This window comes from Lontra canadensis, unplaced genomic scaffold, assembly GCF_010015895.1.
Source record: "Lontra canadensis isolate GAN:19392208 unplaced genomic scaffold, GSC_riverotter_1.0 scaffold125, whole genome shotgun sequence".
Classification (NCBI taxonomy): Eukaryota; Metazoa; Chordata; class Mammalia; order Carnivora; family Mustelidae; genus Lontra; species Lontra canadensis.
In genome coordinates this window covers 1447746-1459467 of record NW_022631119.1, presented here as the reverse complement: position 1 = coordinate 1459467, position 11722 = coordinate 1447746, and positions in this window count along the sequence as shown.

The following is an 11722-nucleotide window of genomic DNA, read 5'->3' as shown; positions in this document are numbered from 1 at the left end:
TCAGAAGACTCTTTTCCCATTGTTTAATTAAAACAGGGAAGAAAAACACATAGATCGCCCCTTCCACTAGCAGGTCTGATTCACTCCAGTGATTGAAAGAAGAGCAGGAAATAAAAGAACAGATGTTCCAACGACCCGTCATTCCCACCATCTAACTTTTGAAACGTCACCCACACGCAAGGAACGAAGCACAAACCAGTGTCTCGCACTGGCAGTGCGGAGAGGTCTGAACCAGAGTGACAGGGACAGACGATGAGGATGTGCGTGTTGGGTGAGGCTGGTGGCCCAGAAGAAGGTGCTCTGCCAGCTCTCCACCTGGGCCTCACCCGTCCTCAGCCAGGTACCTGCTCACCGCCCTGACCTGTCACAACTGTCACCTGGGGGACACACAGCCACCCCTGGGGCCAGCCCTGCCCACAGCCTCCTGCAGACTGCACTCTGCTCTCCTCCGGGACCCCTGCCAGCTCTCCCCAGACCTGGAGCTCCCCTGTCCGCCGCAAAGCTCCAGGATCGGCCCCTTCCAAAATTACACTGGCCCAAGGCTTTCACGAGGGGCAGAAGGCTCCCTCCTGAATGGTGAACGCCTCCTTTCCTCTTCTGTCGTATTTCTCCGCACTCACCTCCCTCCCTGGGCAAACTGCGAGCGGCGCATCAATGGAGCGTGAACGTGCTCTGAGATCTGAACCTTTCACGGCAGCTCTCCGAGGACTCCTAGTGCAATCAGAAACTAGCGCAGCCCACCCCGGGGTGTTTGAAAACTATCATCTACAGAACAGGAGAGCGGAAAACCCTCCATTTCTACCTCGCTCTTCATGAAGCACAGCATGGTCTTTTCTTTTCTTCATTGACTTCAATTCTGGTTCGTTTCCACGCAGTGTTCATTCCTTTGCTTCTGGGGGAGGATTTCGTGATTCCTCACCTGCAGACAACAGCCAGGGCCCATCGCAAGCGCCCTCCCTGCAGCCGCCACCCAGTTACCCCTTCCCCCCACGCCCCTGCCCTCCAGCAACCCTCGGTTTGTGCTCTCAGGTTGAGTCTGCCTCCTCATGTGCCTGTCGTCCTCCCCCCACTATGGTCATCTGTGTTCTTTCTGAAACTCCAGAGGAGGGAAGTCAGTGGGTTTTTGTCTTTCCTTACAGATTTTGCTTAGTTTAACCCACTCTAGGTCCATCCGCATCCTTGTGGACAGAGGTTTCATTCTTTGGGAATCTGGGTCCTATTCCATTGCGTATCTGTCTCCCACATCTTCTTTCTCCATTCACCAGTGAATGGACACTGGGACTCCCTCCACAGTTTCACTGTTCTTGTTCATGCTACTATAAACACCGTGGTGCTGGGACCCCACTGAATGTGCATTTTTGTGTCCTTTGGGTAAATACCTAGGAGTGCGATTGCTGGATCCTAGGGTTGTTAGATTCTTAGCTTTTGGAGGAACCACCACACTCGGTTCCAGAGCGGCTGCAGCAGCCCGCACCCTCCCTCCAACAGCGCAGGGGGGTTCCGCTTTATGCACAACATTACCTGCCAGCAATTCCCTAAGGAAGGAGTGGAAAAACCTGTGGGGTAACCTGACTCATGCACTGACAGGCAAGCAGTTCCAGAAATTCAACCCAGGGTTGCTGAGGCCAAGCCTCTTAAAGCCACTGGCATGTTTCTACCCAGGAAAATTTCCAAACCCTCTCCTTCTGACTTCACCACCCATGAAACTACAGAGTAAATACAGCATGTTCAGATATCTAGATGATCCATTGAGTGAAACTAGAAAGTTAAGCTTAACTTTTAAATCATAAAATGTCCCTTGGAATTATTTTGAATTTCCCCTCTGCCCTCATTGTAACTCTCTGGATGAAAAGACTAATCAGTTAGGAAACATCACCTCTGACAAACGACAAGACACCATCCAGGTCTCTATCTGACCGCGAACACCCACCTAACTCTAGATGCGGGCCACAGCCTCGGCCCAATGGAGTAAACACTGTTAGATGAGGAACAAATTATATGTTAAAAACACACACAGGGTAAATCTCATCTTCTCTTTCTAATCAAAGTGATTGTCTAGGAAAGAGATGATCCAAGTACCTTTGTAAGCCAGAAATGAACAGAGAAAATGGGATCGCCTGCCATGCGCTCCCTGCAGGGAAACTCAGAACTCGGGCACCCACTCTAGACTGCTGACAGCTGCATCGTCTGACTTTGTGGCTCCACTAGAGCCAAGAGAAAAGCCCACGAGGTTTGGGGTTAAAGAGAAGTTTTACCTCCCATCCTGACATGGATGTGACATTGCACCCAACGTACCTGCTGCTTTCTCTGAATGCTAAGGTCCTGGGACAAGCTACATGACTGACTCAGAGGCTGATTTCAAAACCGGGTCTCGTGGATCCAGAGTGGGGAAGTGTTGTCAGGTGGGGATAAGAAGGGACCTTTGACCTAAGGCCTGCACACCCGCTCCAGCTCCTGGGAGAAGGGGAGACGCATGCTGGTTTCTTAAGTACTAATTAGCTTCATTCTAAAGTCGACCAGTGCCATTGTCCTCTTTGGAGAAGTGAAGTTACTCTTCCAAATGAACACCTGAGCTCATCTGTTCCTCATGCAACTAGAGTGGGGTCTGGTTTCCTCCAGCTTCCAGGCCCCCACCTGGAGGACACTCCTGCAGGATCCTGACAGCCCGTTACCACCATACCCGCGGACACGGGCAGGACGCTAAAATTGGGGCTTGTTAGCGCCACACCTGTGCCCGGGGGGACAGGAACCAGGAAGACCCTCGTGCGCGACCCTGACAGCCCATTACCACCAAACCCGAGGACAGGATGCAAAATGCTGAAGCTGGGGAACTACTCTGGGACTTGTTAGTGCCACACCTGTGCGGGGTGGGGAGGGGGGAGACCGGGGACACCCAGCCGAGCTCAGGGTGCTGCCCAAGGTCCATTACCTGCACTGTGCCCGGGGACAGGGGCACCCCACTGAAGTTGGGGAATGTGTGCTGTCTTTACATGCACTCTTCCTGGGGAACATGGGAAACTCTGAAAGTCCGCAGCCCATCCCACAAGGGCTTGGGTGAGCGGGCGCCCTGGAGCTCACGGGTCTGGGGGATAGGGCCAGTTGACGGACAAGGGGCAGCAGAGGGGGAAAAGGGGAAAAAGAAAACCCATCTGAGTCCCCACGATGAACTCGCTTCATGCGCCCTTCACGGACCCTACACCCAGGAACCCCACCTGGGCGCACAGCCCGAACTTACCAACTCAGGATCTCTGCCCAGGATCTCTCCCAGGGCCCCATCACCTGCCCCACCTCTGCGTCCCGGGGCAGCTCCGGATCCGCCCACAGAGGACGTAGCTCCACCCCCCCCCCCCCCCCCCCCCCCCCGTGCTGAATCCCCCGGGAAGGGTGGTGCCCTGAGTCCATTGGACGCCGCGCCTGCCTGTACTGGGCGACCCGCCCTTACACCCGCACCTCCCTGCTTTTGCAGGTACTCCCGGAGGCCGAGGCGGCGCCGCCTCGCTGGAACACCTGGCTCCGCGGGACAGGCCTGGGCGGGTCGTGGGCAGGGCCCCCCCCCCCCCCCCCCCAGACATCTGGCTCCTTCCGGGCACCCGTCTGGCTGCAGACCACCCGCAGAACCCTGCCCCTTCTCTTCCTGCACCAGCCCTGCCTCCGGAGCTGTTCCTGGCTCCTGGCAAGGTCCGCTGCCCTCAGACCTTCTCAGACTTGGGCTTTAGGAAATGCAATGGTTTCCCACAGTTCCAAGGCAATTTTAAGATCCAAAAAGTAATGCTCTAAGGGGGAGGAGCTTCACCTTCTGGTCTCACCCATGGAGTGGAGAGTGTTTCTCAGACCTTCGAGCATCCTTCTAGGATTCCTGCTGGAACATATATACATAGGCTTGGATCTGCAAGAAGCTCCAGGACGAATCAGAGCCACCACCCTTCTGTGCTGTTGGAGGTGTGAACCAGGAACATTGATTTTTCACTTAAAAAGAAAACATATTGTTATTGTCGACACTAAAGGAACAACCCATTTAAACATTTTAGAGAGAAAGGAAGAGAGTTTTATTCAAACCCACATCAAGACAACGGCCTGGGGGGCGCCTGGGTGGCTCTGTGGGTTAAGCCTCTGCCTTCAGCTCAAGTCATGATCTCAGGGTCCTGGGATCAAGCACCACATCCGGCTCTCTGCTCAGCAGGAGCCTGCTTCCTCCTCTCTCTCTCTCTGCCTGCCTCTCTGCCTACTTGTGATCTCTCTCTGTGAAATAAATAAATAAAATCTTAAAAAAAAAAAAAAAAAGCTGCCTGGGAGACATAGTCTTCACAAGGAAGGGAGTGCTCCGGGGGAGGAACATTTGGGGCAGGTTTCTATATTCATTCTGTTTTGTTTTACATACAGAGTTACACATCATCATGAGGAAGAACATTCCAGAAAGTTACAGACTTTTTCTTATGTCTTCAGTATGCGCAAGTCAGTATGACTTTAATCTTAAGGGAGCAGGAGAGGTTCTTTTGTTTTTCTTATCTTTATGTTTGCAATGACATTTTTTGGTTCTCTTTTTCTTCTTGAAGCAGACGTACAGCATGTGCTTGGGCCAGAAATAGGGCCCAAGCTCTGAGGTTTTGCTTGGTAAAATGTTAAAGGACAGCTACCCTGGGAGCCCAGGATCCAGGTCCATGGCTGGTAAAAGATAAAAATTTCCATTATCATTCTAATTACTACTAAAGGAAGGAACTTGAGACAAAAACACCTTTAACAATACCACCTAGAGGGGTTCCTGGGTGGCTCAGTGGGTTAAGCCTCTGCCTTCGGCTCAGGTCATGATCTCAGGGTCCTGGAATGGAACCAGCCCCACATTGGGCTCTCTGCTCGGCAGGGAGCCCGTTTCCCCTCTCTCTCTCTCTCTCTGCCTGCCTCTCTGCCTACTTGTGATCTCTTTCTGTCAAGTAAATAAATAAAATCTTAAAAGTACAAAAATAAAAAAAAACAATACTACCGAGAAATCAAAATGATGCATATAGAAGATTACCTGTTCTGTGGTCAAGGAGGTAACAGAGGTGTTCACAGAAGCTGGGCTCCTCCCTTTCTCCTGCCCAAATCTCTGAAACACACAGACAACTTAAATTCAGAATTTTAGAACCTCCCGACATCTTAGAGCTGTCTGGCACCATTCCCTTGGACTACAGAATAAAATAGAGTAGCTCATTGTCACAACACTAATTTAAACGTGAAGCCCCCCTAAAGCTTGGATACACTGTCTTAGATCTTTCCCTGCAGATTTTGACTAATGTAAGTCATAGTCATACCATATAAACACTATGATGGTTGGGAAGTAAGTAATCGTGGGTAAGGGAATAGTTTAGCAATGTTTACAAGCATTGTCTCACTTTGTAGAAGAGACTGAGTGTTTTTAAATACTATTTCAGACCTGTCTTACAGCACACTCTGAACATACCAGAGCCTGAATCAATTTTTAAAAGATAGTTCTTTTAGTAACTTTAATATCAGAAAAATAATGTCTCTATTCCTAGGGATCTTTGCGTATCTTACTCGGAGGTCCTCCACTCCTAATGATCATGAGGGCAGAGGTGAAAAGGCTGGCTGAATTCATTCCACTTGACCACACAACAAGAAAATCTGAGACTTGAGATGTTTCCAGATGGAGAAGACCAGAGATAAGAGGGAAATAGTATCGTGTATAGAATAGTAGGGATTTGGAGTCAGCTTGGGGATCCCACTTAGTTTTCTGACACTCAAATCCTCTGTGACTCGAATCATCTCCGAGCCCCTGTCTAACCATCTAGAAAATGTGACTTATAATATCTACATCATAGTTTGGACATTTAAGAGGGAGAATTCCACAAAGAGCTGGTGTGATGGCTCTCAGGACCAGGTGCCAAGGAAGCCATGATTACTATGGGATCTACTTCTTTTCCAGAACAAAGAACACATGTTGAATCTGTATTTCTAATAGATAACTCACAAGATGATTTTTAAACCTTAAGGAAGGTCAAGAAGCTGCAATTGTGTCATATTTCACTCAGAAATCATGCTGTTGGACTGGTGAGGACAATACAATAGCACTATTATCACTAGGAGTGGGGAGCTTCCATTTCAAAATGGCCATGTTGTCCCTCTTAGCTCAGGGCCACCAAAAAGGGCAGTGGCAGCTGGGGGAGACCACAGGCTGCCAGGTGGAGCTTTTCCTCTATGGTCAGGAACAAGACAAGAATGTCCACCGTCACCATTGTTATTCAACATAGTACTGGAAGTCCTAGCCTCAGCATCATACAACAAAAAGAAATTAAAGGCATCTGAATCAGCAAGGAAGCAGTCAAATTTTCACTATTCACAGATGACAAGATACTCTGTATAGAAAACCCAAAAGACTGCACCAAAAAATTAGTAGAACTGATACGTGAATTCGGTAAAGTTGCCAGACACAAAATAAATGTATAGAATCTGTTGCATCCCTATACACCAATAATGAAGAAGCAAAAAGAGAAATCAAAGAATCAAACCCATTTACAGGGGCACCTGGGTGGCTCAGTGGGTTAAAGCCTCTGCCTTTGGCTCAGGTCGTGATCCCAGGGTCCTGGGATCAAGCCCCGCATCAGACTCTCTGCTCAGTGGGGAGCCTGCCTCCTCCTCTCTCTCTCTCTCTGCCTGCCTCTCTGCCTAATTGTGATCTCTGTCTGTCAAATAAATAAATTTAAAAAAATTTACAACTGCACTAAAAACCAAAGATACCTGGGAATAAACCTAACCAAAGAGGCAAAGCATCTGTACTCAGAAAGCTACAGAGCACTCATGAAAGAAACTGAGGAAGACACCAAGAAATGGAAAAATGTTCCATGCTCATGGATGGAAGAACAAATATTGTGAAAATGTCTATGCTGCCTAAAGCATTCTACACATTCAGTGGAATCCCTATCAAAATACCATCAACTCTTTTCACAGAGCTGGAACAAATAATCCTAAAATTCGTATGGAACTAGAAAAGACCCCAAATAGCCAAAGGAATGTTGAAAAAGAAAACCAAAGCTGGCAGCATCACAATTCCAGACTTCAAGCTCTATTACAAAGCTGTCATCATCAAGACCGCATGGAACTGGCACAGAAACAGACACATAGATTAATAGAACCCAGAAGAGCCCAGAAATGGGCCCTCAACTCTACGGTCAACTAATCTTCAACAAGCAGCAAAGAATATTCAATGGAAAAAAAAAGACAGTCTCAATGGTGTTGAGAAAACTAGCAGCCACATGCAGAATAATAAAATCAGACTGCTTTCTTACACCATTCAGAAAAGTAAATTCAAAATGAATGAAAGACCGAAACATGAGACAGTAATCCATCAAAATCCTAGAGGAGGACACAAGCAGCAACCTCTGTGACCTTGGCCACAGCAACTTCTTGCTAGACACGTCACCAAAGGCAAGGGAAACAAAGGCAAAAATGAACTATTGGGACTTCATCAAGATAAAAAGATTTTGCCCTGCAAAGGAGACAGTCAACAAAACCAAAAGACAACACATGGAATGGGAGAAGATATTTGCAAATGTCTTATCACATGAAGGTCTAGTATCCAAAATCTGTAAAGAACTTATCAAATTCAACACCCAAAGAACAAATAATTCAATCAAGAAATGGGCAGAAGACATGAACATTTTTTCAAATAAGGTATACAGAAGTCCAATAGACACGTGAAAAAATGCTCAACATCACTCAGGAAAATACAAATCAAAACCACAATGAGATACCACCTCACACCAGTCAGAATGGCTACAATTAACAAGTCAGAAAATGACAGATGTTGGCAAGGATGTGGAGAAAGGGGAATGTGGAGAAAGGGGAACGTGCTTATGCTGTTGGTGGGAATGCAAGCTGGTGCAGCCACTCTGGAAAACAGTGTGGAGGTTCCTCAAAAAGATGACATGTGTTATCCATCCCAGTATTAATTATTATTCTATTCTTTTATTTTAAAGAGTTAATTCTATTCTAAATAGAATTTTAATGTAAGAAAAACTATTATAGAAGTCTTATACTCTGTGTGTATATATAATATATAACAACATATTATATATAATTATATATATTATACATAAATAACATATCTTTGGGAAAGTCTTCTTTACTCTGAGGTTAGAGAAATATTCTTCTATAATTTTCCTAAGACTTTTCTAAGACTTTTAGAATTTATCTGAGAGAGAGAGAAAAAGCATAAGCAAGGGGAAGGGCAGAGGGAGAGGGGAAACAGACTCCCCACGAGCAGGGAGCCCGACATGGGACTCAATCCCAGGACCCTGGAATCGTGACCTGAGCCGAAGGGAGACACTTAACCAACTAAGCCACCCAGGTGCCCCTTTTCTAAGACTTTGATGGGATTTTTCTGTCTCACTCTTTAAATATGTAAGTTTTTAAGTTATCTAAAGTTAATTTTAAAGAAAGTTATAAGAGATCCAACAGTTCTGTTTCTCCAAATATTCAATCAATTGATCCAACACCATTTCATTTATGAAATAATCCTTATTTCTTCATTTATTTGCAAGTTACCTTCATCATAAAACCCATGATTATGTCTGGCCTGCCTTTAAGAGTCCATTTATCTGTCTGTGATGTGTATGTTTTAGTATTCCATAAGGGCTTGCTACCCCCCAATTACTCTACTTTTTAAAAATTTTGTTCAGCTATTCTTGTTTATTTTTCCAAATAAAAATGACATCTAAATAAGCCATTTAACTGTAGTTTTTGAGCTCGGTTTCTCTTATTCAACATAATACCCTCGAGATTCTTCCATACCGTTGCACGCACCAATAGTCTACACCCTTTGTTGCTGACTAGTATTCAATGTGTGAGTGTGACACACTTTATCTATTCCCCACTTGAAGGACACTTAGGTTGTTTCCAATTTTGATAAACTGAAATCTGAACAAAGCTACTGCCAACATTTCAGGTTTTTATGTAAATATAAAGTTTATTTTTCTTGAGTGTACACTTGGAGAGAAGTTTCCAGATCATATGGCAAATGTAAGGTCAATTTTATAAGAATAAAGTACTCTTTGGTTTGCCTCCCTCTCTGATAAGGTAGGTAAAACATTATAGATCTTATGTCAATGATACCTCAGTAAAAAACAATTTTTAAAAATACTTTTTTCTTTAAAAAAATCCTCTTGGTATTTTCATTAAGATTACAATAAACTGGGGTGCCTGGGTGGCTCAATGAGTTAAGCCTCCGCCTTCGGCTCAGGTCATGATCTCAGGGTCCTGGGATCAAGACCCACATCGGGCTCTCTGCTCAGTGGGGAGCCTGCTTCCTCCTCTCTCTCTGCCTGCTGCTCTGCCTACTTGTGATCTCTCTCTGTGTGTCAAATGAATAAATAAAATCTTTGTTAAAAAAAGTTATGCATTAAACTGACTGCTGTTTTTAGGGAGAAATGACATTTTTATGCTGTTGAACATTCCCATTCAATATTCTTTTCATTTATTTAAATTCTGTGTATATTTGTCCCTTAGGAGGAACTTAGAGTTTTTCCTTCCTCCCTTCCTTCCTTCCTTCCTTTCTTCCTTCCTTTTCTTCCTTTCTTTGTTTCTTTCTTTTTAAGATTTTATTTATTTGACAGAGAGAAAGAGAGACACCGCAAGAGAGGGAACACAAGCAGGGAGAGTGGGAGAGGGAGAAGCAGACCTCCCGCTGAGCAGAGAGCTGATGCAGAGCTCCATTCCAGGACCCTGGGATCACGACCTGAGCTGAAGGCAGACACTCAACCAACTGAGCCACTCAGGTGTCCCTACAGCTTTTTCAATATTCATTAATTCAGCAAATATTTAGTGAGACCCAATTCTGTGCCTTGAGAATTTGGAGTTTGGAGATTTAAATTTGGAAGTTGTAGATATCACTAAGAAAGAAATTTAGCATGTCCCGAGTTCATACACTAGGAAAGTATATGTAGAAAAGAGATACAAAGAAAGTGATCCCCCAATATAAGACACAAGTAACCAGAAAAGAAGCTAAGAAAGATCCCTCAGTAAGGTAGAGAAAAAAACTAACAGACTATGACATCATGAAAGTCAAAAGAGAGGGGTGGGAGGGAAGGAGGGGGAGAGAGAGAGAGATCAGTCATGACAAATAGATAATTAACTTTTGAAACTACAGCAATTGAATCATTTGTCCACATTAATCCACAGAGAAAGGCTTGGCAGGCCCACCTTCATTTCTTAAATATTTGGTCATTTTGTTCAATGCCACTTAAAAAAAAATCCATTCTTTCTCCATGATTCAATAAGCTGTCACTATATCTTAAACTATCTTTGAGTTGTTTTTTTTTTTTAAGATTTTATTTATTTATTTATTTATTTGACAGACAAGGGTCACAATTAGGCAGAGAGACCGGCAGAGAGAGGGGAAGGGAAGCAGGCTCCCTGATGAGCAGAGAGCCCGATGTGGGGCTCGATCCCAGGACACCGGGATCATGACCTGAGCTGAAAGCAGAGGCTTTAACCCACTGAGCCACCCAGGCGCCCCTGAGTCTATTTATTTTTTTTTTAAAGATTTTATTTGAGAGAGAGAGAAAGCATAAGACGGGGGAGGGTCAGAGGGAGAAGCAGTCTGGCTGCTGAGTGGGGAGCCCGATGCAGAGTTCAATCCTGGAACTCCAGGATCATGACCTGAGCCAAAGGCAGACACTTAACTGACTGAGCCACCCAGGCACCCCTCTTTGAGTCTATCTATGTGTTTTCTATCAAATGACCATCTATTTCTCTACTAAAAACTAGACTATGTATTTCTGCATTATGATTAATTTATTTCTGCATTAGTCATAAATATATACCTACATTATAAGACCTAGTGAGAAAGGTCCTGCTCATAGCTCTTATTTTTCTAAATTTCCTTGCTTGATTTCAATTCAAGAATGTATTATTTTGGATAAACTTTAAATCAATCTTCATTAGAATACAGATTAATTTAGATGGATTTGGGACTAGTTGACATTCTATTATTATTATTATTATTATTGTTCTGTTCAATTAGCCAACATGTAGTACATCATCATCATCTACATCAACTACATCAGTAGTTTTTTTGTTTTGTTTTGTTTTAAGATTTTATCTATTTGACAGAGCAAGAGTGTGAGCACAAGCAGGGGTGGTGGCAGGCCTAGGGAGAGGAAGAAGCAAGCTCCCTGCTCAGCAGGGAGCCTGCCCCGGGGCTCCCCAACCCCCCAGACCACGACTCAAGCCAAAGGCAGAGGCTTAATGGACTGAGCCACCTAGCGCCCCCATCATTAGTTTTGGATGTAGTGTTCAACGATTCATTAGTTGCATATAACACCCAGTGCTCATCATCAGCACACGTTTCCTCCTTAATACCCATCACCCAGTTACTTCTTCCCCCCACCCCCTCCCTTCTGTAACCCTCAGTTTGGTTCCTGGAGTCCAGAGTCTCTCATGGTTTGCCTCCCTCTCTGATTTCCTCCCATTCGGTTTTCCCTACGGTCCTCTGCTCTATTCCTTATGTCCCACATATGAGTAAAACCATATGATAATGGTCTTTCTCTGCTCAACTTATTTCATTCAACATAATCCCCTCCAGTTTCATTTCTACAGTGTTGATTTATCCCATGTAAATATATGATTTAGCCCTCTATCAATTCAAATTTTATTTTGTACTTACCAATAAAATTTTAGATCTTTACTATCACCTGAACACTTAATAGTGAGTCTAGTGGACTTGGTAGGC